The following is a 26653-nucleotide window of genomic DNA, read 5'->3' as shown; positions in this document are numbered from 1 at the left end:
TCTTAAAGATCCATGAAATAAAATATAATACAATAGGTATGACCATCCATCACACCACACAAGAATAGAATAAAAGGAAATGCAGAACAAGGAACTCTAGCCATGGCATCAAACTAACAAATCTCAATGGTAAAAGTAAAAAGCACTACCACTCGACCTTGTGAAACCCAAAAAGGTCCACTCCCATTGTGCTAAGGAGATAGTCTCAAGCCCCAAATAGGATATCAAACTCCAAGCTCAAAACCAACATCTAGGTCAAGGAAAACCTAAAAGAAATATAGCTCAAAGGTACCAAGATATAAATGACATCTAAACCCAGAGGCAACAATGACATGTAGGTGTAGACACTTAAATCTGATTACATCACTAAGTAATCTTATTTATTTATCTCCTAGGACATTACTAATTAAATATTTATGATTTAATTAATTAATCATCATCCCTTAGTTAATTAATTAATTTAATTAACTATAATCCAATTGATAAAATCAAATGATAACCTTAAATCAATTTATCAATTAAATCCCTATTCCTCTATTAAATTGAATAAAATCCCAAATCTATTTAATTTAATCTCATATCCCTTATTTATTAAATAAACTATTTAATAAATCATCCAAGCCCCTAAAACATCCTTAAACCCTTTCATTGCGCCTAATCCAACCCATTCACCCATACTAACCTCACTTAGCCACCTAACTAACCTATCCCATCAAAGTTAAGCCACTTGCCCCCTAACCCCCTTCCTAAGCTAAGCCTAATCCCCCTCCTAAACATATGCACAACTATAAGCAAGGGTTAAGACTTTCTAACCCAAGCCAAAGTCAAAAAGTCTCCCTTATCCCCTTCCATCCCTATCCAGGAGCATTAATGGCTCTTACATCCCTCTTTATGTCTCTTACATCCCTCTTACACACTCATCTTCCCTCATTACTCCTGATTACTCCCTTTGACCAACCATTATCCCATCCCCTCACACTCATCCTCCTTGTGACAAGTGTCACTCCCCTAGTGGCTATGAACAAGAACAATCCATGTGCTTCCCTTTGAAAGCATCTTATCCCTCCCTCACCATTCTTCCATCCTTGCATACCAACCCTCCATTTCACTACCCCTTAGCCTATAAATAAAGCCCTTCCCTCTCACAATTCATCATCCACTTTTATGCAACCTTATAATGCTCCACTAACTACTTCATCATAGCCATTTTACATCATCATAATGTTGAAATCCATCCATACCTCCATTGTTGAAACCCTCATCCATGTACACACTTGGTAAAAACTCCCCACCCTTTGGAAGCTTAAGCACAACATGAGCATACATCCACAATCCATCAGGGACATATCTACGTTATCATAGGTTATGCCCAAGGAGCTTACCATTCTTGGTTTGCTTTCCTTTTGGTGATAACCTCATCCTATCATAAATGTTTACTTATTTGATTATTGTGAATTCTTTTGTTAGTATTAGTATTCTTTTTACACTAACTAGATTTGGTGATACATTTTGGCATGCCCAATGGGACCCTACATTCAAGTCACTATAATCTCACTTTTGCTTGTTAATATTTGAACTAACCAAACTAATGCTTTGTGTTTATTTGCATATGTAGGTGGTTTTCTAATATATTTTTTGTAGGCACCAAAGTCTCCTATCAAGAATTCTTCTTCTAGCCATAAAAGAAAAATCCAACTTAGACAACTTTTTCTCACATCTTGTTCGTGATCCCATGAACATGAAATCACAAACCTACGACTATGGGATCACTATCCTAAACCCACAGAAACATGGACCTGCAAAAGTCAAGTTTCTCTCTATTCCAAAATAAGTTTCCATGTGCCATTAAAACATCCCTTTCATTCCCACTAACCCAATTTTTGTGGAAATGCCATTTTTTACCAATGGGATCACTATTGAAAAACTATGGAAATGCTTGAGTTGTTTAGTCAACTAGTATTCCCCACTTTTTTCCTCCTCTATCGAACCCACTAAAAAAATCCTTTGGTAGGAATGCTCCCTCATAGATCCACAGGATCTCCATTTCTCGGGATTTCCCTATGATTTTGTTTACCCACGACCCATTTTTCTACGGTTTCACTAGTTCTTTGTACCATAATCCCATCACCTCTCAGCTACATCCCTACATTGTGGGATCATTTTTTAAACATGCAGGATCATTGTGTATGTCCACGGGATCACTGGATTGATGTTTTTGTTGTAGGTATCTGTTGGAGTGAAATACTAACAGGTTTTTGCAATTTTTCTTGGAAACTTGCTAAAAAATCTATCTTTAAACACTCTAAAATGAATAAATTTTTCTTTTCCATGGAACGTATGCCTAGATTATAGAATTATTTTCATTGGAATGCTTGGATATTTTAATTTTAAAAAATCCACTTTTGAATGTCAAGTATTTAAAATTGAATTGATGTGATGAACACTTCATTTAAAGGTGCAAATGAACATTATGTGCAAACACCTCAATTTTAGTGCTTAAAATGAACCCATACAATCTTGAATACCTTAAGGATAAACTCATTCTTATTCCCTCATTTTCAAAGCTTTCACACATGATTTACCTTTTTTTGACTCGATTTCCTTTTGTTGACCATTGCTATAAAGTCAGAATGAACAATTGAATACTAAATCATATGTGTCTTCAAAAACTAGCTTGATTAGGATACACTAAAGCATCCAAATAGAAATAAATCAAGTTTCTTACATGTTTTGAGATTGTTCCCTCTAGCCCATCTTGGTCTTCTTTATTTTCTACAACTTAAGACCTTAAAGTACATGTTGCATGTACTGAAAGTTGTTAGCAAGATCATATACAACAACCTAGGAGTGCTTCTAGCAATTTCATCCACCTCTAGGAAGTGCATCCCCTTTGGTGAGAAGCTCAAACTAGTAAAAAGCTTGGTTGGTATATAAATGAGAGGAAAGGTAAACTTTCTTGTTCTATCACCCAAGTTTGGGCAGTGTGTTTTTTAGAGTAGTTTGAGGTGGCAAATTTTTTTTACAATTTTAGCATGTCTAGAATAGATTCTTAAATGGATCACATATGTAACAACCATTTGGTGAGACTCCATAGACCCATTTACAACCCTATTTTAGTCATTCTCAATTTTATCCATGGTATGTTCATTCATGGTGCAAGGGAAACAATGTCTCTCAAGATTACTTACCATCGTACTCCCCTAGTAGAGGCATAAGGCCACTTGCATTTCATCTCCAAGGGTCATTTTTCCCAAAGAAGGGGAACTTCTATTTGCCATGCCTTGAAGATTCTTTGATCTGTATCATTTGTATATTGACTCTTGTATTGACTCACCTCTTCGACTAGAGGGACATATTGCACTAGAATCAAGAGACATCAAGTTGTGGGTTGTTGCATAGCATATTGCAACCAAAATTTGACCTTAGGGATAAAGAGTGTGCTTGACTTGTCTTATTTATGCTCAAGACCTATGAAGAACATTTGTTAAAACATATACAATTTCTATGGTTACTATCAAATCCTTTTACTAAAAAGATCACTTGTTTGTCTTTCTAAAAGTTACTTTGTCCTTTGAGAAATTGTTTGCTCATAATCCATCACATTAGAAAGATCCCATCTTTTTTATTTCAAAAATAGTTGTTAGCAAGTCCATTCACAACAACTTTTGTCTCATTGGTTCCAACTTTACCTTTTCCAAAACTATCCTTGTTCTCTCAAAAAAATAACTACTAGCAAACTCTAGTTACAAACCAATATTTTTCTCCTTGGTCCAAATTTTCCTCTTTTAGAACTATCCTTGTTACCTATTCTACTTGAGAAAAAATAACACATTTGTCTTCAAAAGTACCCATCCTTTTTATTTCAAAATAAAAGATGTTAGCAATTCGATTTGCAACAACTTATGTCTCATTGGTTCAAACTTTACCTTTTTCAGAACTATCCTTGTTACCTCTCCTACTTAACCAAAACCAACACATTTGTCTTCAAAATAGGTCCTCCTTACCTTTGTTCAAGAGAACTATTGGCAAGTTCATTCGCAACAAATCCTAAGCCTAGTTTGCCCCACTTTACTACTTTATCATTTCTAGAAACTTAGCTATTTCTCAACTGATTTATGTTTCCAACCCAAAGTTAAAAGGTATACTTAGGGTAGTCACTACCTATAAAAACCCATAGTTGCAATCAAATCTCTTAGATTTATCTCATATCAGGCCAAACCAAGACCAAGTTCAAAAAAGCTAAACTTCCACAAAATAATAGTTTACACAATAATAGAAGCAGAATTCAAAAAGCATACCCCCAACCCAAGGATTACCAAACTAGACCAAATTGAGAAAGATGATGTAGACATTGCATTTCACACTGAGTGGGATTACAAAATTCAAAATCTAACTCTCCGACGAGGTGTTAACCATAGCCTTATCAAAAACTCTAGTGTTACTCACTTTGATTAGGTCCATACTTTTCCACACACACTTATGCACTTATCTCCTCATTAGTTTAGTCTTTCACATAAAACTTCTACCCCATTCAAGCATTTAAACATAGAATCATCTCCTCCCATTCTGATATCAATCTTCAATTTTCAGGAATCCTCTACATATATCATTAAGCCCTAGTGCCCCCCACTATTTACTCATCCACTTAGAAACATTTTAGCATCACTTCATTTAGCTTTGTTTCCCTTAAAAAAGTAGTTTTTGTCCATCTCACCATGACAGTTATCCTTAAAACACATATTTCCTAGGATAGGATGTCACTTGTATCCCACGTCACCTTGAGAAAAAGGTTGGGCTACATATTTGATATTACCATCACATTTTCAAGATCATACTTATGGGAAACACAATCTCTTTCACCTAGTTCCATATCATTTATATTCCTAAGGTATCATTAAACACACTTGCACTGACTATACTTTACATTTAAGAAATCAATCCACCCTAGTCACACTTAGGAAAATCATTTTTTCATATACATTTAGCATCATCCTTCTTGAATTTCATCCTTAGAGAAGTTATCCTCTCATGCCACCTACCACATGTTTTGGTAAGAACACACAGAAAAAGAAAGATATGGATCCTAGTCATAGTATTAGCATAGCTCAAGCTCAACCATACCCCATAGTTTCCATGACACAACTAGATCCACCACCACAAAGCCCTAAAGAAATAGTTACTTCCATCAATATTTATACTTTCATGAACCAACCTGGACATACAACCATTGTTAATGCCATCATAAATCAAAATAAGGAAACCATGATGGAAAATTTCTTAAGGGACAATGTTGGCACCTTTGAGTTTGGACGTCCACCACCTACCAACATTACAGATCTTGCACATCCTCTATTTGGATGGCAACCACCATCCATAGGGTCAACTATCTCTCATGATCCTTTCTTTTCACCCAACAATGGGCACCAACAACCACAAATAGAACCAGTAGACTTGAACATTCCCTCAACCCAAGTGACTACTCCCATTCCAAAAAAAACCCACCTTGGGTAAAAACACAAACCTATGTCGCCCTTTTGTAAAGGAAAAGGCTAACAAAAGTATAATTGTTCACGTTCAATAACATAAAACTAGTATTATAATTTAGAATTTTGAAATGAAATAAACTAATGAAATGTTTAGAAATGGATGAAGTTTAGGATTGCAATTTTTAATAATTATTTGGAATAAGAATTGATATATTTTCCTAATTTTTATAGATGATTTTTTGGTTGTTAAAAAACACTGAAAATTAGGGGTTTAGTTCCCACCACAAAACTATACAGAAATAAACTTATATTCATTTGAACTCAGAATATGTTATGCAGAGCATATATAGCTAGAACAATCAAATATAAAAATTGACTTTACACCTATATTTTCTCTTTTATAATGGTTTGAATTTAAACTCACTTGAAATCGATGTTTTTCATCTCCCACCACATTTTTGAAAACAAATCTATTCCAACCAAGAGAAAAATTATACATTCTTGAAGAGGACTCTCTCCTCTAGAACATCAAATAATTTTTAAATTTTTTATATATAATTTAATATTTTTTCTTTCTCAAAATCGACATCTTTTCAAGTGTTTAGATACATGCTCATAAAATTTTTTAATTACAACATATTATATCTAATTAAAGAATTGTAAACTCTATATGAGAATATTCTTGACTTTAAGCTCTATAAAACGGTGTTTATATATTACTTAAAAATTATCATAAAAAATAGTAAGAGTTATTGAAACCTCAATTTTCTGAAATAATTTTATTTCTTTAGTAATTGGATACAAACTACTATAAAGCATGCATTTAATAGACATTTATCTAGAATGAATTTATCTAGATCATATGTTTGAACAAAATTGACTTTTGGATAGAAATACTCAAATTCATTCATTTTGATAAGTCAGCCTGAAAGGTGACACAACTTTGTACTTTTACCCACCCATCCTCACTCAACCCTTAGTAAATACCACATCTTGACCTACCACAAGTGTATCAACTACATCTGCTTCCACCACACATCTCCCTACTTCACAAACTCCTCTTTTTACACCCAACAATATTGCATTTTCCCTTCCATCTCAAAGCACATCCAATTCATTCACTACCGAAATGCCTCCACTAGGATCAAACACCTCATCTTCCATCCCACCCAACATCACTATCAGTCCATTTGGGGCTACTTCAACCTCATTCCTTTTAGGGCCTTAGAGTGTTTGTATGGCACCAGGGCCTACCACAAGCCTCCCCTTTAGCACTACATCCATGTCCATACCTCAGTCACTTTCATCCCCCACTCCTCAAGTCTATTCAGTACCACCATTACCAACTATTTTTCTATGCCACCCTTAGGCAATATCCAAATCACTCCTCCACTACAATATCCTATTGTGAATGCTCTTCCTCACATTAATTACCTTACCCTTGTTAATACTCAATTGCTTTCTCAAGAAAGAGTGCAACTAAACTATATTGGGCAAAGTATACATTCCCAAAGCATGGCCCCAGCATTGCCAATGCTACTATCTTTTTAGCCACAATCATTGTGCTAGCAGTATGCCCAGATATCACCATAGAATTATCTAGTAGGGCAACAACCTCATACTTACACTTCCCATCAACAGTCTACCCAAAAAATGCAGTAGTATGTACAAACTACATTCCACCAACCCATAGCATCCATCCCAACTGTCATGCAACCTATTTTTCCACCACCATCATATGGTAGTCAAGGTTTCCCATATCAACCTTCAGCATCCATTACATACCCTAAATTGAGGGCACCTAGACCAAGGGCAACTGTTACCCTGCCTATAAACTCTAAATGGGAAGAGATGAAAAATGCTCTTAAAGCCCTCAAAGATGGGATAGACTCAAAAAATTATAAATTTCAAAATGATTGTCCCTATCTATTTGACAAAACCATCACAATGACACCCTTTCCTAAACACTTTGAGAGCTCCAAGTTTGATAAATTTAGAGGGAAAAGTGATCCAATCACACATGTCAAGGAATTCTATATGCATTGCCAAGAAGTGGTCTATAATAATTTGTTCCTCATGTGACTTTTTCCAAAAAACCTAGGAGGTCCTACCCTTGAATGGTTTTTTTGTATACCCCAAGGTACCATTAAGACCTAGCTGATCTTTCTTAAGCATTTGTGGCTCAATATGCTCATCTAGTCGAGACTGAACTATCCATAGTTGACTTAGTTCATACCAAGCAAAAAGGAGGAGAAAGCCTTGCAGAATACATACAACATTGGCAAATCCTCACAACTAGGGTCTCATGTACCATCCTAGAATGCCACCTTGTCAAAATGTTCATTAACAATGCATATCCTAGTCTTTCCCATCACATGGTTATGAACTATTTATAAACATACAAGGACATTAAGTAAATAGGGATGGGACTCAAGCAAGGACTCATCAAGGATGGTGTCATGAAAATTACAAGGAAAACACCCAGGACCAAGGCCCAAGCAATGAAAAACCACAGTATTAGAATAAGAAGAAGAACATAGCAACAGATGGCATCATTGACACCCAACATGTTCATATCATTGGGGAAGCAGCCAACATACCTACCAAATTTTGTCAACGACCACCTTAACAACAACAACCACCAATCTATCAATAGCCTCCTATACAAAATAACCCACACAATGTCCAAATGCCTAGCCATCATAACCAAAGTAGCACTATCACACTTTTAGCTGGATGTAAACCAAACATTCAGAGATAACCTTGTGTCTACCACCATTGGAGGAACCTCTTGATGCAATCTTTGAGAAACTAACCAATGATAATCTTATTAGACATCCACAAACACAACCCTTGGAACCCAATCAGTCTAGAGCATCCTAGTATAAGGACAATGAGTTCTACAAATTCCATTGCATCAAAGGACATACCATCCTCAAGTGCATGCAACTCAATGACTACATCCAAGACCTTATTGACCATAAAGAGATCACAATGGGGGCATAAGCCTCACCCAATGCAAGATTAATGATATATCAAAATGCTTTTCCTCCTCATAACACAAACACAGGAAAAGAACCTACAAACACTCTTGCCAAAAAACCCAATAATACTCAAAAAAAACAAGGTGATAACCAAGATAAGTCTCAAAACTATACCTAAGCATACTTGGACTATGGAAACCTTATTGGCTGCATATCACAAGTTGAACCTTCTATCAATGTTATAAACATCAAAGGCCCAGATGCCCAATGTGTTGTCACTACTCGATGAGCTTGACTCAATATAGCTAGCCCATCTATATCTACACCTTCAAGGCCACCTCTATCAAGAGCACCTTCATCAGGATCACCCCCATTAGAACCATAATATAATATCTTGGAACACCTTGGAAACATGTCAGCTTAGATTTTTATTCTAGATCTCTTACAAATAAGCCCACTTTATCAAGATATCATTGATAGTACTCTCCATGAGTCATATGTCCCCAATGACATAAATGCCACCAAGTTCTGTAACTTGGTTGGCCACCTTCCTACATCATGTGCTTTTTACTTTAAGACCTCTGACATCCCAGTAGTTGAACCTAATCATATACTTCCACTTCACATAGCCATCATGGTTTTTGACTTCATGGTCAAATGTGTCACAATAGATAATGGATTGGTTTTAAATCTATGTACCTTAAAATTCATCAAATAGATAGGATATATTAAGGAAAATATCCTTAATGAGGTAATTACCATCAAAGCATATAACAACTTGGAGTGCACTACTGAAGGAACCATCTTACTAGCTCTCTGAGTTGACTCAGCCACTCAGGAAATAATGTGTCACGTAGTTGATCTTAACCTTCCATACAACATCCTCCTTGGTCAACCATGATTTCATGCCATGAAGGTTGTTCCCTCCACATACCATCAATGCATCAAATTTTTGCATAATGGAATTGACATAACCATCCATGCAAATCCTAAACCCTTTGCTTATTGCAATGCAATTGAAGCTTCATACACCAACCATTGTCCTAGAACCAAAATTGGCCACACTACAGCTAGTTCCTCTAGCACCTACCATGATCTAGATACCATTTTAGCCGCCACCCTTTCCATGGTTAAGATCAACTACCAAGGTTGTGGTGAATACAATCTCAGATATGCTTTTGTTGTCAGTGCACTACTACTTGATCTACATACTCAAGGGTACCTAACATATCAAGGGCCAAGAATAGATACCACCTCTCAAATCCAACAGTTGGGCCCTACCACATTTATTACCAATGGTATCCTTGATGGAGAGAAAAGCACTCCAGACATTAGCACATGACTATACAAAGAGCCACCTCCAAAAAGTGAAAAACTTATTGATCACCTTAAACAATAATACCCATGATCACATTGCCTTGCCACTAAGTAATGGGATTATCAAGGAGGTAGTCTAGGCTATCTAAAATCAGGCATTAGGTAGCCTATAGAAGCATACCAAGAAAAGAAAAAGAAAGGCTTAGGCTATGGACTCCTCACAATTGAGGGCACTACAAAAGAGGGCCATGCCTCCACAAACATCCAAAACAACCACATTGAGGTCAAAGACATTCCTAAGGAGGTAGAAAAGAAATCGTACAATGATATTTTCCTTGAAAAAATTATCTTAGGAGCCTATGTGCTCTACCAATTATCCCTAAATCTCATAGACCCACTTGCTCAACCCAAACTCATTGATTGGGACCAACCAAGTGTTGTTCATGTTGATAAATTCTCTATAGAGCACACACTTCTAAAATTCATGGGGGTAGAAACACCACATAAATGGCCACCACCACCATTAGCATATGTATACAAACTAGATCCAATAGGTTACTTTGGAGAGGAGGAAATATCCAATTGCAAAATTGAACCAAAAAGTGAAACAAAAAAGAAGAAAAGTAAAGTAAAACCATCCTCTAATGAAAACTCCTCTGAAGTACCATTGAATGATTCAAAAAATGAAAAGAAAATAAAGGATGTATCTAACAGTGAAAACCTCTTAGAGGCACTTGAGGATGTAGATTTCATCCTTTCCCCACAAGATCACAGGCCTACGATTTCATCAGTCTTGACAAAGGAGACTAGACTAGTCAATATCAGCCTAATCAAGGTACCACAGATCACATATATTATGGCATCTCTACCACCCAAGCAAGTGGAACTTCTCATTGAAGTTCTCCATGAAAATGTTGGCCACTTTACCTAGTCCTATCAAGATATGTTGGGGTTGGACCCCAAGTTAGTAGTACACCATTTGGTCATGAATCCAAAAGAAAAACCTGTCAAGCAAAAGCTCTATAAGATGCACCCCAAAGTTGCTTTGCTAGTTAAAGCGGAGTTAGAAAAATTGCTAGAGGCAAAGATCATTTGCCTAATTTGACTACTTAGAATGGATCTCCAACATGGTACCTATCACAAAGCCTTCTGGTGATATTAGAATTTGCACAGACTTTTGAGATCTCAACAAGGCTTGCTTGAAGGATGATTTCCCATTATCAAACATAGATATGATTATTGATCTCACCATAGGCCATGAGCTCTTATCCTTCATGGATGGTTTCTTTGGATACAATGAGATCCAGATAAGAGAGGCAAACTGGCATAAGACAACATTTACCACCCCTTGGGGGCATTCTGTTATAACATGATGTCATTTGGGTTAAAGAACACTGGGGCAACATATCAGCACACCATGACGTTCATCTTCCATAAAATTATCTATAAAACTCTAGAGTATTACGTAGATGATATTTTAGTCAACTCTCTTAATGCCCTTGATCACTTGTCTCATCTTGAGGAAGTGTTTGATTGATTTGCTAAATATCGTCTCATGCTCAATCCTAAGAAATGTGTCTTCGGTGTTACCTCAAGAAAGCTCCTAAGATTTATTGTATCACAATGTAGCATTGAGATTGATCCTAAGAAGGTCAAGGACATCATGGATATGGCTCCTTCTGAGACACTTAGATAGATATGCTCTCTTCAAGGGAAGCTACAATCAGTCAAATGATTCATCTCACAACTCGCTGACAAGTTCCTTGTTTAGACATTTACTAAAAAAGGAACAAAATTTTAGGTGGGACCACATTTGCCAATGCAAATTTGACCTAATCAATTAGTACTTGGCTAATCCACCTATTTTGGTTCCTTTAGTTGCAGGCCATCCACTCATACTCTACATCATAGCTACCCAAATAGCACCAGGTGCTCTTCTAGCACAACTTGATCATGCAGGCAAGGAAAGGATTATTTACTACATCAGTCATACTCTAGTGGGATATGAGCTCAATTATACACCAATGGAAAAGGCTTTCTTAGCTATGGTATTTTCCACTCAGAAGTTGTGTCATTACATGTTAAGCCACATGGTACAACTCATATCCAAAATTGATCCTTTGAAATATATGTTGTCATGCACCGTGCTCACAGGATGTCTGGCAAAATGGGTCATGCTTCTTAGCAAATTTGATATCCAATATCTTGACTAGAAGGCTCTTAAAGAGAAAGCTATAGAAAATCACTTGGTAGATGCACCTTTGGTTGTAGATCACCCCCTTGTTATAGAATTTCCATATGAGCATCTCTACTTAATTGAAAAAAAACCCTCCTGGAAATTATACTTTGATGGGTCCTACACATCCCATGGCTCTAGAGTCAACATACTCTTAATCACAAATTAGGGAGATTAAATTCCTAAATCCTTCAAACTATAGTTCCAGTGTACCAACAACATCTCAGAGTATGAGACCCTTATTGCAAGGCTCAAAATAGTTGTTGAATGGAATATCACAGAGCTACAGGTCTATGGAGATTCACAACTTATCATCAAGCAGGCTTTGGAAGAATACTAGGCCAAGGATGAAAATTTTTTGCCTTACAAGGAGTTGGTCAACCAGTTGATGTTGAAGATCTAATTGAAAAGATCATTATTAAAGAAGGGAGATTGTTTGCAAAAAGAGAGATTGTGGATAAAGAATGTTTTCAATCATTGTTTTGTCACTGATGTCAAACCTGCTATTTGCTGGGATGATAATTGCTTATAAGATCCAAGTACTATCACTTAGTTGATTCATGAAGAGGATTTAATTAATAAGACATAACAAAAGCACCTAAGGGAAAGGTTGAGTTATGTTTTTGTAATGAAGTACAAGGATTACTTAAGACAATGGTAAAATGATGTATTGATAATACACTTGAAGATACAGAAATTGGCCACACTTAGAAACTCTAGAAGAATAAGTTGTAACAAAGTTGTCTACAAAGCTTGACTAAATTCCTCAGTGGGTGCTAAGCAAGATAGTTCATGCCGAACATATTATTAGTAAGTGTCGAGCAAAAGAAAAATTTAGTGTGTGCCAAGTAAAATAGAAGGTGCTAAACAAGTTCAGGTGTCGAGCTAGACAAAAATGTAATAGGTGTTGAGCATCAGTAAAATTTAGTTAATGTTGAGTGAATCCATAGTAGGTGTCAAGAATTAGAAAAACTTAATTGGTGCCAAGTAACATAGTATGTGTTGAGCATTAGAAATTCAATAGTTTCGAGCTGCTACATTATTTGAAAAGTCAAAGATTTGTCAGATCTTAGCCGACAAGTTTGTTACCTTGAATTTTGTGAACCAAATGGAGTTTAAGGATGATGAGCGAGTTGTACAAAATTATAGGTAAACCATTTTTGGGTGAATTAAGGTGGATTCTACATGATGTTTCTAGAAGAAATAAGATAAGGGGTTGATTCATTGAATCTGACCTAATCTATTTGAATCAAAAATAAGAATAGGAAAATTAGAGTTGGAAAAGTATTCCTGACTTCTATTTAACGAGTTACAGGTCAAGAAGCAAGAGGGGTTGGTTGGAGAAAGTATGTGGTGTCAAGGAGAAGGCATCGAGAGGCAAGAACAAAGTACAAAGACTCTACTTTGATAGTTGACCACAGATGTGATTGTATTGGCACAATGAGCATGAAGACTCAAGGAGATGAAGCTTGAAAGGAGGACAAGCTATCAGAGCTATAGAGACTGAAAGCCAAACAAATTTGAGAGCTGAATTGAGATCTAAAATCTACAAGTTATGTTGTGAGTTATATCAGATCAAAAGCCCTTATTGTTACTCTCTAGAAATTGTATCAGTTAGGAAAAAATCCTATGGACTTAGGTTGGTTTAACAACCATTTTGTAAATCCTTTAATAGGGTGATATTCCAAGTGAATATTCTAAAATCCTTTAACCAAGCCCACTTCTAATAAGGTGGTTGAAATCCTTTAACTAGGTCACATTTAACAGTGTTTTTTATAGCCTTTAATAGGGCAGGCCTTTCACAAGGCATCACTTCAGAAGAGTGAGAATTGAGTAGCATGTTACTGGTGGTTTTTCCCAAATTGGATTTCCACATAAATCACTGTGTTATGTGTTGATTTTTCATGTGTTATTATTGCATGTTGATTTATCAGTAACTTTCTAAGAAGAATGTTTAGCTTGGATGCATGATTAGATTAAATGGGCTCACTATACTTAGTGAAAAAGTTTCATTAGGATATTTGGACTTTGAATAACTAATTTACCCCCTCCCCACCCTCTCAATTATTCTAATAAATTTCTAACAATTGGTATCAGAGCCATCTACTGATTTAGTTTAAAGGTACTAGAAGTAGGAAGATCAAGATGTCTAAGAGAGAAGTTCCCAATCTCAACAGAGATAACTTCACTGCATGGAAAAGTTTAATGAAGCTGCACCTTGGATCAATAGGTGATCATGCACAAACCTCAATTGAAGTGGAACATGTTGATCAAATTGGTGTCACTACTGTAAAAGAAATGAAGAAAAAGAAGGAGCACAATTAGGCAATGCTAGAGATTACCTCTACCCTCAACTATGTTGAATTTGATGACATCAAGGGATGTAACTCTACATTCAAGATGTGCAAAGCCTTGACAAATATTTATGGAGGAGATCAGAATGTCTAAAGAGAAAAAAGGGAAAGCCTTAGATGAAAGTTTGATGACATGTTGAAGATCTGATTGAAAAGATCATTATTAAAGAAGAGAGATTGTTTGCAAAAACAGAGATTGTGGATAAAGAATGTTTTCAATCATTGTTTTGTCACTGATGTCAAACCTACTATTTTCTGGAATGATAATTTCTTATAAGATCCAAGTACTATCACGTAGTTGATTGATGAAGAGGATTTAATCAATAAGATGTAACAAAAGCACATAAGGGAAAGGTTGAGTTATGGTTTTGTAATGAAGTACAAGGATTAGTTAAGACAATGGTAAAATGATGTATTGATAATACACTTGAAGATACAGAGATTGGCCACACTTAGAAACACTAGAAGAATAAGTTGTAACAAATTTTTTTGCAAAGCTTGACTAAATTCATCAACAGGTGCTAAGCAAGCTAGTTCATGCCGAGCAAATTATCAGTAAGTGTCGAGCAAATGCAAAATCTAGTGTGTGCTCAATGAAATAGAAGGTGATGAGCAATTTCAAGTGTCAAGCTAGATAGAAATGTAATATTTTTCGAGCATCAATAAAATTTAGTTGATGCTGAGTGAATCCATAGTAGGTGTCAAGAATTAGAAAAACTTAGTTGGTGTCGAGTAACACAGTATGTGCTAAGCATTAGAAATTCAATAGTTTCAAGCTGCTACACTATTTGAAAAGTCAAAGATATGCCAAATCTAAGCCAACAAGTTTATTACCTTGAATTTTGTGAACTAGATGGAGGATAAGGATGATGAGCTGGTGGAACAGAATTGTAGGTAAACTATTTTTGGGTGAATACAGGTGGATTCTACATGATGTTTCTAGAAGAAACAAGATAAGGGGTCGATTCATTGAATCTTACCTAATCCATTCGAACCAAAAATAAGAATAGGAAGATTAGAGTAGGAAAAGTATTCCTAACTTCTATTTAAGGAGTTATAGCTAAAGAAGAAAAAGTGGTTGGTTGGAGAAAGTATGTGGTGTCAAAGAGAAGGCATCAAGAGGTAAGAACAGAGTACAAAGACACTGCTTTGATAGTTGACCACAGATGTGATTGCATTGGCACAATGAGCATGAAGACTCAAGGAGATGAAGCTTGAAAGGACAACAAGATATCAAAGCTATAGAGACTAAAAGCCAAAAAAATTTGAGAGCTAAATTGAGATTTTAAATCTACAAGTTATGTTGTGAGTTATATCAGATCAAAAGCCCTTATTGTTACTCTCTAGCAATTGTATTAGTTAGGCAAAAATCCTATGGACTTAGGTTGGTTTAACAACCATTTTGTAAATCCTTTAATAGGGTGACATTCCAAGTGAATGTTCTAAAGTCCTATAACCAAGCCCACTTCTAACAGGGTGGTTGAAATCCTTTAACCAGGTCACATTTAACAGTGTGTTTTATAGCCTTTAATAGGGCAGGCCTTTCACAGGGCATCACTTCAGAAGAGTAAGAATTGAGTAGCATGTTACTAGTGGTTTTTCCCAAATTGAGTTTCTACATAAATCACTATGTTATGTGTTGATTTTTCATGTGTTATTCTTGCATGTTGATTTATCGGTAACTTGCTAAGAAGAATGTTTAGCTTGGATGCATGATTAGATTAAATGGGCTCACTATACTTAGTGAAGAAGTTTCATTAGGATATTTGGACCTTGAATAACTAATTCACCCCCTCTCCCCCCCCTCCCCTCTCAATTATTCTAAAGCATTTCTAACAATTGGTATCAGAGCCATCTACTATCTACTAATTTAGTTTAAAGGTACTAGAAGCAAGAAGATCAAGATGTCTAAGAGAGAAGTTCTCAAGCTCAATAGAGATAACTTTGCTACATGGAAAATTTTAATGAAGTTGCACCTTGGATCAATAGGTGATTATGCAAAAACCTCAATTAAAGTGGAACATGTTGATCTAGCTAGTGTCCCTACTACAAAAGATATGAAAAAAAGAAGGAGCACAATTAGGCAATACTAGAGATTGCCTCTGCCCTCAACTATGTTGAATTTGATGACATCAAGGGACGTAACTCTACATTCAAGATGTGGAAAGCCTTGACAAATATTTATGGAGGAGATCAGAATGTCCAAAGAGCAAAAAGAGAAAGTTTTAGAGGAAAGTTTGATGACATGAGCATGGAGGAAGGTGAGCTCATTGCTCAATATGTCTCTAGAATAATAGAAGTAGTAAGTACAATAAGAAGTTTGGGTGACCATTTAGATGATGAAACTATTAATAGAAAATTCTTAAGAACTTTGCTCCCCATCTATGCTATTAGAGTTTTAGTCATCCAAGATTTAAGATGCGTACGAGGAAACAAGCGAAATCTTGAAGGTATAGTGGAAAGACTTATTGCATTTAAATTATCCAATTTTGATAACTACAGACCTAAAAATCTTGAATCTCCTTTCAAGGCCAAGTTTTTTTTGAAAGACACTAAGGAGGTGAAACCAAAGAAGAAGAAAAGAAAGACAAAATATGCATCCAGTGAAAACAACATAAATGAAGAAGATGTGGAACAATTGAAAGCATTGCTGGCCAGAAGATTTCAAAGAGGAAAAGGTAAATTCAAAGGTAAGCTGCCTATCATTTGTTTTAATTGCAATGAAGTAGGACATATTGCTGCAAAATGCACATAGAAAAAGAACTATAGATAAGGAAACAAAAACAAGAATAGAAGAGAAGATGATAGAAAAGATTGCAAAGACAAAGGCAAAAAGTGCTACATTGTTGAAGAAGAGGATTTTGATGAAAATGATGATGAGGTAGTCTATGTAGCCATGAAGGATGAGTCAGATGAAGATGAGGCAACAACATTGGTAACTTGTGTAAACAAGAATGACAGGTGGATCGTAGACAGTGGATGCTCACATCACATGATAGGAGACTAAAGTAAGTTTGTTACCTTTACTTAGTATGATCGAAATAGTGTTAGATTTGGAAATGATGCTCCATGTCTAATCAAAGAAAAAGGTTCTATTAAGCTTATAGATAAAATTTCATGTGATAATGCATATTATGTTGAAGGATTACACTACAATTTGCTAAGTGTGTCATAGTTAAGCAATATAGGATGCAAAGTAAAATTTGGAAACAAAATTGTCAAAATCTATGACACTAATAGAAATTTGATAGGAAAAGGAGACCAAACTAGGAGTAATCTACTTTACCTAGATATGGAAGATGCAACCTATCTTATTGTAAGATTTGATGATGTGTGGCTATGGCATAAAAGGCTATGTCATGTCCACTTTGGTAATCTAATTAGCATCAGCAAAATGAAGAAAGTCAGAGGTTTACCTAAACTAAAGAAGCCTAACAATATAATGTGTAAATAATGTTAGCTAGGAAAGATGACCAAGTCAAGTTTCAAGAGAAAAACCTACACTTCCAAAGAAGTACTAGAGTTAGTCCATACAAATTTATGTGGCCCAATAGAAGTGCAAAGCTACAAAAGAGACAGATATATAACATTTTTTGTTGATGACTACTCTAGGATGATGACTATAATGTTCCTAAAGAAAAAATCTAGTACATTTCAAATGTTTAAGTGGTATTTGTGTAGGGTTGACAAAGAAACAAGAAAGATTCTAAAGTGTCTAAGATCAGATAGAGGAGAGTTCACATCAAACTAATTTGAGACATTTTGCAATAACAAAATAATTAAAAGACAAACATCAGCATCTAGAACTCCCCTACAGAATGGAATTGTAGAGAAGAGGAATAGATCAGTGATAGATTGTACCAGAACATTAATGATGGAGAAGAATGTTGCTCTAAAATACTAGAGAGAAGTTGTTAATACAACTATCTACACCCTGAATCAAGTACAAGTCAAGAAAGGTACAAATGCAACATCTTTTGAATTATGGTATGGTCACTCACCCAATGTCAAAAAAAATTCAAAGTGTTTGGTTGTAAATGCTATATTCTTAAAGATTCTAGAAATGGAAAGTTTGATGCAAAGAGTGATGAAGGCATATTCCTTGGATACTCCACTAAATTTAAAGCATATAAGTGTTTGAATACTAACACTAATAAAATTGTGGAGAGTGCAAATGTAAATTTTGATGAGCATCCAGAAGTTCAAGATGATGAATCCATCAAGAAACTAGAAGAGTACATATCCTTTGTATACTTCTATGAAGGAATGCCTGCTAAAGAAGAAGCTACCAATTAAGTTGGGAATCAGCAACAAGTTTCAATATTAGCTGAGTCACAACCAGTGAATGTCGAGTTGCATTCAAAAGCTGAGTTGCAAAATGAAGAAAATGCACATTCTGATTCTAAAATCAGTACACATGAAAGAGATGCTAAATTACCTAAAAGAGATGTGCACAGTGACTCTGAAGTTGAAAAACCAAACATGGAAATAAGGATAGAACCAAGGCTATCCAAGTATGTGAAGAAACATCATCCTACTGAACAAATTATTGGTGACAAGGAAGTCAGACCAATGACTAGGAATAGACTAAGGAATGAATCATGTCTGCTAGGCAAGATTGAACCCAAAATAGTGAAAGATGCACTACAAGATGATGATTGGCATAAAGCTATGGAAGAAGAGATTGAGCAGATAGAGAAAAAAAAAACTTGGACTTTAGTTCCAAGACCAACTGATAAGAATGTGATTTGTACCAAGTGGGTATTTAGGAACAAGCTAGATGAGAATGGTGAGATCACAAGAAATAAGGTCAGACTAGTCTGCAAAGGTTATGCACAAGAAGAAGGATTGGGTTATGGGGAAACATTTGCCCCTATTGCAAGGATGGAAGGAGTAAGAACTCTACTTGCATATGCTAATTACAAATTATTTTCTAAAGTCTATCAAATGGATGTAAAGTCTACTTTTCTAAATGGTATACTAGAAGAGGAAGTCTATATAGAACAACCATAGGGATTTGTTGATGACAAAAATAAAGATATGGTTTGTAAACTACATAAAGAACTCCATGGATTGAAACAAGCACCTAGAGCATGGTATGAGAGACTTCAAAAATATCTTGTGAAGATAGGATTTGGGAGAATAGATGAGAACAACAAACTGAATATCAAGGTAGAAAAAGGTAAATACATTTTAATATCTAAAATCTTTGTTGATGATATAATATTTGGAGGAAAAGATGCACTATGCAAAGATTTTTTTGATTAGATGAAACATGAGTTTGAGATGTCAATGTTTGGAAAAATTAAATTATTTGTTGGGTTGCAAGTACATCAACTAAAACATGGCATATTTGTGACCCAATCAAAATATATCAAGGAGATACTCAAAACATTTGGCCTAGAAGATTCAAAACCAATTAGTACACCAACGGTAATAGGACATAAGTTATCCAAGAATGATGAGTCTCCTAAAGTAAATCAAAAAATGTACAGATCAATGATTGGAAAGTTGTAGTATGTTGTGCATAGTAGACTAGACATTGCATTATCTATTGGAATAGTGGCAAGATTTTCTACAAATCTAAGAGAAAATCATCTTATGGTAGTAAAAAGAATAATGAGGTACCTAAAAGGAACAGATGACTTTGGCTTATACTACAAGAGAAGCAAAAAGTTTCAGTTGAAAGCCTACACTGATGCAAATTGGGGAGGTAATATTGATGATAGAAAAAGCACCAGTGGAGGAGCAATCTTCTTAGGTAAAATATTAGTCACTTGGACTAGCAAAAAATAAAGTTGTACCGCACAGTCCATAGCTGAAGTTGAGTATGTTGTTGCTACTATGAACTGCACCAACATTGTATGGATCAAGTATTTTTTGAAAGGTATGAAGGAAGAAATGATTGAACCTATGATACTTTATTGTGATAACACAAGTGCCATCAACATATCAAAGAATCCTGTGATGCGCACTAACAAAAAGTACATTGCAATTAAGTATCACTATGTAAGAGAATTGGTGGAAGAGAAACAAGTGAAGATGTAATATGTCAACTCAAAGGAACAAATTGCTAACATCTTCACAAAACCATTACCTAAAGATGCATTTGAATATATTAGAGATAAGTTAGGGGTGATACCCCTATCCAAGGCTATTTAAGTAATAGAAGGACTACCCTGCATCAAATGAGTTGATTGCTGAAATGTTATAAATTGATGTAGAGGATACTTACTTTAGGTTTTTGCCTAAAGTAATTAAAGTACTAAAATTCCAAACAAGTCACAGGCAAGGTGACAGAGGGAGAAACTGGAGTTCCTACAAATGCTACACTTGCATAATAAGATGCTAAAGTAATATGTCTTTGGCATTGTTGTCAAAGAGGGAGAAATAGAAAAATTAATCAAAGTGGTAAGACTAAAAAAAAGAGGGAGAAATAGTAGAAACTGATTAGACATGTAAAGGGAGAAATAGCAAATCTATAAGATCAAATGTGTAGAGAGAGAAATAGCAGAAAACTAGCAAGTAGAAAGGAAAAAGTAAAGGAAAGGAGTTAGTTAAGATAAAAAATTAGAGAGGGAGAATAAAAAAAAGGAGAAGATGTTGTATCAGCAAAAGAGATATCCCTAATACTTTGAAAGAGGGAGTTACTTATAGAATTCAAAGAGAGTCATAAGAAAATCAAAGTTGTTGATAGAATGAATAATTTTGGATGCAAAGTTTTCTTTTTGGGATTTGACTTATTGTTTTAATCTATTTAGCATTTTGATAACTTGGTTGATTAGTTTGGTTTTCTATCAATGCCAAAGAGGGAGATTGTTGAAGATCTAATTGAAAAGATCATTATCAAAGAAGGGAGATTGTTTGCAAAAAGGGAGATTATGGATAAAGAATATTTTCAATCATTTTTTTGTCACTGATGTCAAACTTTCCATTTGTTAGAATGACAATTTCTTATAAGATCCAAGTACTATCACTTAGTTGATTGATGAAGAGGATTTAATCAGTAAGATGTAACAAAAGCACCTAAGGGAAAGGTTGGGTTATAGTTTTTTAATGAAGTACAAGGATTAGTTAAGACAATGGTAAAATGATGTGTTGATAATACACTTGAAGATATAGAGATTGGCCACACTTAGAAAGTCTAGAAGAATAATTTGTAACAAAGTTGTCTGCAAAGTTTGACTAAATTCATCAGTGGGTGCCAAGCAAGCTAGTTCATGCCAAGCAAATGCAAAATCTAGTGTGTGCTGAGTGAAATAGAAGGTGTCGAGCAAGTTCAAGTGTTGAGCTAGATAGAAATGTAATAGGTGTTGAGCATTAGTAAAATTTAATTGATGCCAAGTGAATCTATAGTAGGTGTCAAGCATCAAAAAAACTTAGTTGGTGCCGAGTAACACAGTATGTGTTGAGCATCAAAAATTCAATAGTGTTGAGCTATTGCATTATTTGAAAAGTCAAAGATTCACCAAATCTGAGCTAACAAGTTTGTTACCTTGAATTTTGTGAACCAGATGGAGGATAAGGATGTTGAGTTGGTGGCACAGAATTGTAGGTAAACCATTTTTGGGTGAATATAGGTGCATTCTACATGATGTTTCTAGAAGAAACAAGATAAGGGGTAGATTCATTGAATCTTACCTAATCCATTCAAACCAAAAATAAGAATGGAAACATTAGAGTGGGAAAAGTATTCTTGACTTCTATTTAAGGAGTTACGGGTCAAGAAGCGAGAGTGGTTGGTTGGATAAAGTATGTGGTGTCAAGGAGAAGGCATTGAGAGGCAAGAACAGAGTAAAGAGACTCTGCTTCGATAGGTGACCACAAATGTGATTGCATTGGCATAATGAGCATGAAGACTCAAGGAGATGAAGCTTGAAAGGAGGACAAGCTATCAAAGCTATAGAGATTGAAAGCCAGGCAAATTTGAGAGTTGAATTGAGATCTAAAATCTGCAAGTTATGTTATGAGTTATATCAAATCAAAAGCCCTTATCGTTACTCTCTAGAAATTGTATCAGTTAGGGATAAATCCTATGGACTTAGGTTGGTTTAACAACCATTTTGTAAACCCTTTAATAGGGTGACATTCCAAGTGAATGTTCTAAAGTCCTTTAACCAAGCCTACTTCTAATAGGCTGGTTGAAATCCTTTAACCAAGTCACATTTAACAATGTGTTTTGTAGCCTTTAACAAGGCAGGCCTTTCACAGGGCATCACTTCAAAAGAGTGAGAATTGAGTAGCATGTTACTGGTGGTTTTTCCCAAATTGGGTTTCCATGTAAATCACTATGTTATGTGTTGATTTTAATGTGTCATTCTTGCCTGTTGATTTATCAGTAACTTGTTAAGAAGAATTTTTAGCTTGGATTCATGATTAGATTAAATGGGCTTACTATACTTAGTGAAAAAATTTCATTAGGACATTTGGACCTTGAATAATTGATTCACCCCCCCCCCCCCCCCACTCAATTATTCTAAAGAATTTCTAATAGTTGAAGGAACATTTTACTCAAATCTAGTTCATACAGATACCTCAATTACAAAACCAGGTAGTGGATGCCATGGCCACTATTGGTTCACTTTTGGAGATACCATGAGAGGCTACGTTGTATGAATTCTTAGTTGAGCAGCTACATAAGCCTGTATACGAGAATGATGAGTCAACACAAGTATGCATCTTGGTTGGTCCCCAATCCCCATGGTACCAAAAAATTCATGCTTACCTACAAAATGGTATCATATCTCCCCATCTCACACAAACCCAATGCCAGAACCTTATTTGTAGAGCCTCTCATTATACTATCATCACTCAAACCCTAATCATCATGGTTATCATGATACTCTCTCTTAATTTTTAGATCAAAATGAGGCTACAATGGCTCTCAAGGAGGTACACATCAGACTTTGTGGTGCTCACATGAGCGGAATAGTTCTAACTAAGCAAATCCTTCAGGCTGGGTATTAGTGGCCTACTCTAGAGCATAATGCATGCAACTTTATGAAATTTTGTCTACCTTTCAACAACATGCTAATATAATCCAAGCCTCAGCTCAAGATATGTAACCTATTGCATCATCATGGTCATTTGCATGTTGGGAGTATGACCTTGTTAGTGTTATCGCACCTCTCTCTTCAAAAGGACACAAATAGATAATCACCACCACTTATTATTTCACTAAGTGGGTAGAAGTAGTCCCCCTTGTCATTTCCACAAGAGTTCAAGTGTCCAAATTTATTCTATATCATATTATATGTTGTTTTGGCATCCCAACTACCATTTTTACTTACCATGTAGGAATTGTGCACTTCCCTTCATATCCATCACCATTTTTCTAGCCCATACTTCCCACAAGGTAACGGTCAAGCAGAGGCAACTAATAAAACCCTACTCAAAATCCTAAAGAAATTTGTCAATGATTCCAGTCATGATTGGCATTTGCAAATCAACCCTGCCTTATGGGCCTACCACACCTCATTTTGTACATCCACAGGCACAACCCCCTACTGCCTACTTTATGACGTTGATGCAGTATTACCTATTGAGGTTGAACTCCCATCCCTACGCATTTCTTTGTGAGGCTAGATATCAGATGAGGATTATAGAGTGGCTAGACTTACCTAGCTAGATTTACTTGATGAGAAAAAGCAACAAGCCTATGACCACCTCATGGTCTACCAAAATCACCTCAAGCACAACTTCAATAGGAAGGTACATCCATGCCGATTTCAAGGAGACATGATCCTCAAAGAAAAAATGAAGGTCCAAGTAGATCAAGAAAAGAAAGGCAAGTTTGAGCCCACATTGCTTGGCCCTTATGTGGTCATAGCCTCTTTTGGCTCTAGGGACTATCAACTATCCACAAATGAGGGTGAGGTCCTAAATTCTCCCACCAACATCATTCACCTTAAGAAATTCTATACCTAAAAAATCCTCAGTGTATCCTACTCCCTCAAAATGGGAAAATGGAAGAGAAAAGTAATGAAAAAAATAATAATAAATAAAAATAAGCATCCAATGGTAAAAACTTGGCAATTCAAGTGCCTTGGATAGGTACCCTACTGAAAACCTAGCAGTTAGGCACCAAGTGTACTTAGCCTTTTTATTATCTATCGATGACATCCATCTCCCCCATCACCCCTTCCCTCTCTCATCACCCCTCTTCCCATTTTCCAAGGTGTTCCCCATAGTTTCACCTTTGCACTCTCAAACACCTCATAGCATCACCTTTTAGCATCCATCGGTTTGAACACCCCACCTAGATCCTGCATTGTATTTGTAGTTCATATATCTATCCTATCCTTGTATTCTACCACATATATCCTATCAGGTGTATTTTATCCTTGTATTCTACCACATGTATCCTATTAGGTGTAGCTTATCCTTTGTACCATTTCTATGTATCATATCCTTGTCAAAATAACAAGTACCCTATGTATTATATCCTTATAAATACACTAGTACTTTATGTATCATGCCCATGTAACAATAACTATATTTCAGCAATGCTATCTCCTCATCTTGAGATTTCCCCCTTCATACACATACCCACTACTATATTTTATCATATGATCTTGATTTATCCACCCATTGTATAGTGATGCTTGTCCATTTTCAAGTCTTATAGAAAAACCCAATGTCACTAGTCATTAATCTTTAGGAAGGTATCATTGCCAATTTTGTCATGATCCTAAACATACTATCGCTAAAATCCTTATAGGCCACTTCCTTCCTTGTACATAACATTGGCCTATCAGTACTTGGTTATCTTGATCTCTTTGGAAAAAGGTTACTATATCATGGATTTTCTCATTCTTTTGATTTTGGTCTTTTTCTTTTATATCTTATTGGGTCATTTCCAAGAAATTTAGTTGTTCCCTCCTCATGGTCACCATGGTCTTCCATATCATGGTTTGCTTTGCCTAGGACAACTTGAAAGCATGGTTTTTGACCAAGGTCTTTTTCTACTTTTGAGTCAGTTGGATATCACCCTTGCATATTCCAAACATGTTTTCATTTGTAATCACATGATGGAGTTGAGAAATATTGTTTTCTTATGGATCACCTAGCATTGTTTCCATGCTAATTTCTCCAGAATTCATGTGTGATGTTAGGGTAATCCTTGTGTGCTTGTTTAAGTCAATCCTACATAATATTGGGGAAATGGCCTTAAAGTTCCTAGTAACCTTGGCAAATCCCTAATATTCCTATATCAAATAAAGTGCTCACACTACATGGTGGTACTTCTTTACAAAGTACCCCGCTCTTAAGCTCCCAATGTATCCCCTCATTCTCACCATTTTCTCCCATATGAAGAATTACTTGTTCATACCACCCTCATGCACACCCGTACTCACCCCCTACTACACATTCTCTTAGCTTCCTATCCTCTCTACCCCTGCTCCCTCAAAACTCTTAACCCCATGACCTAACCTTTCCCCATCATCCCTATCTCCTACTCAATCCCATCCACTTCAGTCTTCTACACATATCTTGTTTAAAGTTGTACATATTGTTCCTACTCCCTGACCATAGTCATGACTGATCAGTGATATGTTGCACCATTCTCCTACATCCCACATCTATTTTCATATCACTCTACTTACCTTTCACATCATAACTGCTCATCATTTCCACATGCCCTTAAATCCCCTCTCCTAATTTTTCCCTTGCCTACATCACCTATCTTTCTCCCCCTTTAGATCTTTCCATCATCAAAATCTTTCGATTCAATTTCATTATCCTCAAACTTTGAGCTATCTTCATTATCATACTCTGACAAATTATTAATCCCTAGGCTAAGGTTTCACCATTATCATCTTATTTTCTTTATCATAGTTCACTATCCTAGCCCTAAGTTCACCTATCCTCTTTCCTATCATCCTGACTAAGAGTTTGTTGGTGAAATCATTTTCCAACATCATACTCTTAACAGTTAGTATCTCCTATTTTTCAAAGTTCATTATTTATCCTAGATCATTATCCTAGATTGTGTTTTGTCTATCCTAGATTGTGTTTTGTCTATCATATCCCAGCATCATAATTTTTCCTAAATCATCATAGATTATGTTTATTTTTTATCTCCATGCATCTTAGTGTTCAAATTATTTACCATGTTGTATTATCATCAATTGTATTCAATTACCCTTATCATAGTGTGGATTTATCTTATTATATTTCCCCATCATAAATTAAATCCATTCATCACGTGTTAGATATGTTCCTTATGTTTCAACATCATAATCTTTAGTTCATTTACCATGTATTATTATCATA

This window comes from Cupressus sempervirens, chromosome 9 (assembly GCF_028749045.1).
Source record: "Cupressus sempervirens isolate cs-2001-9-10 chromosome 9, ASM2874904v1, whole genome shotgun sequence".
Lineage (NCBI taxonomy): Eukaryota > Viridiplantae > Streptophyta > Pinopsida > Cupressales > Cupressaceae > Cupressus > Cupressus sempervirens.
This window is presented reverse-complemented; position numbering follows the sequence as displayed.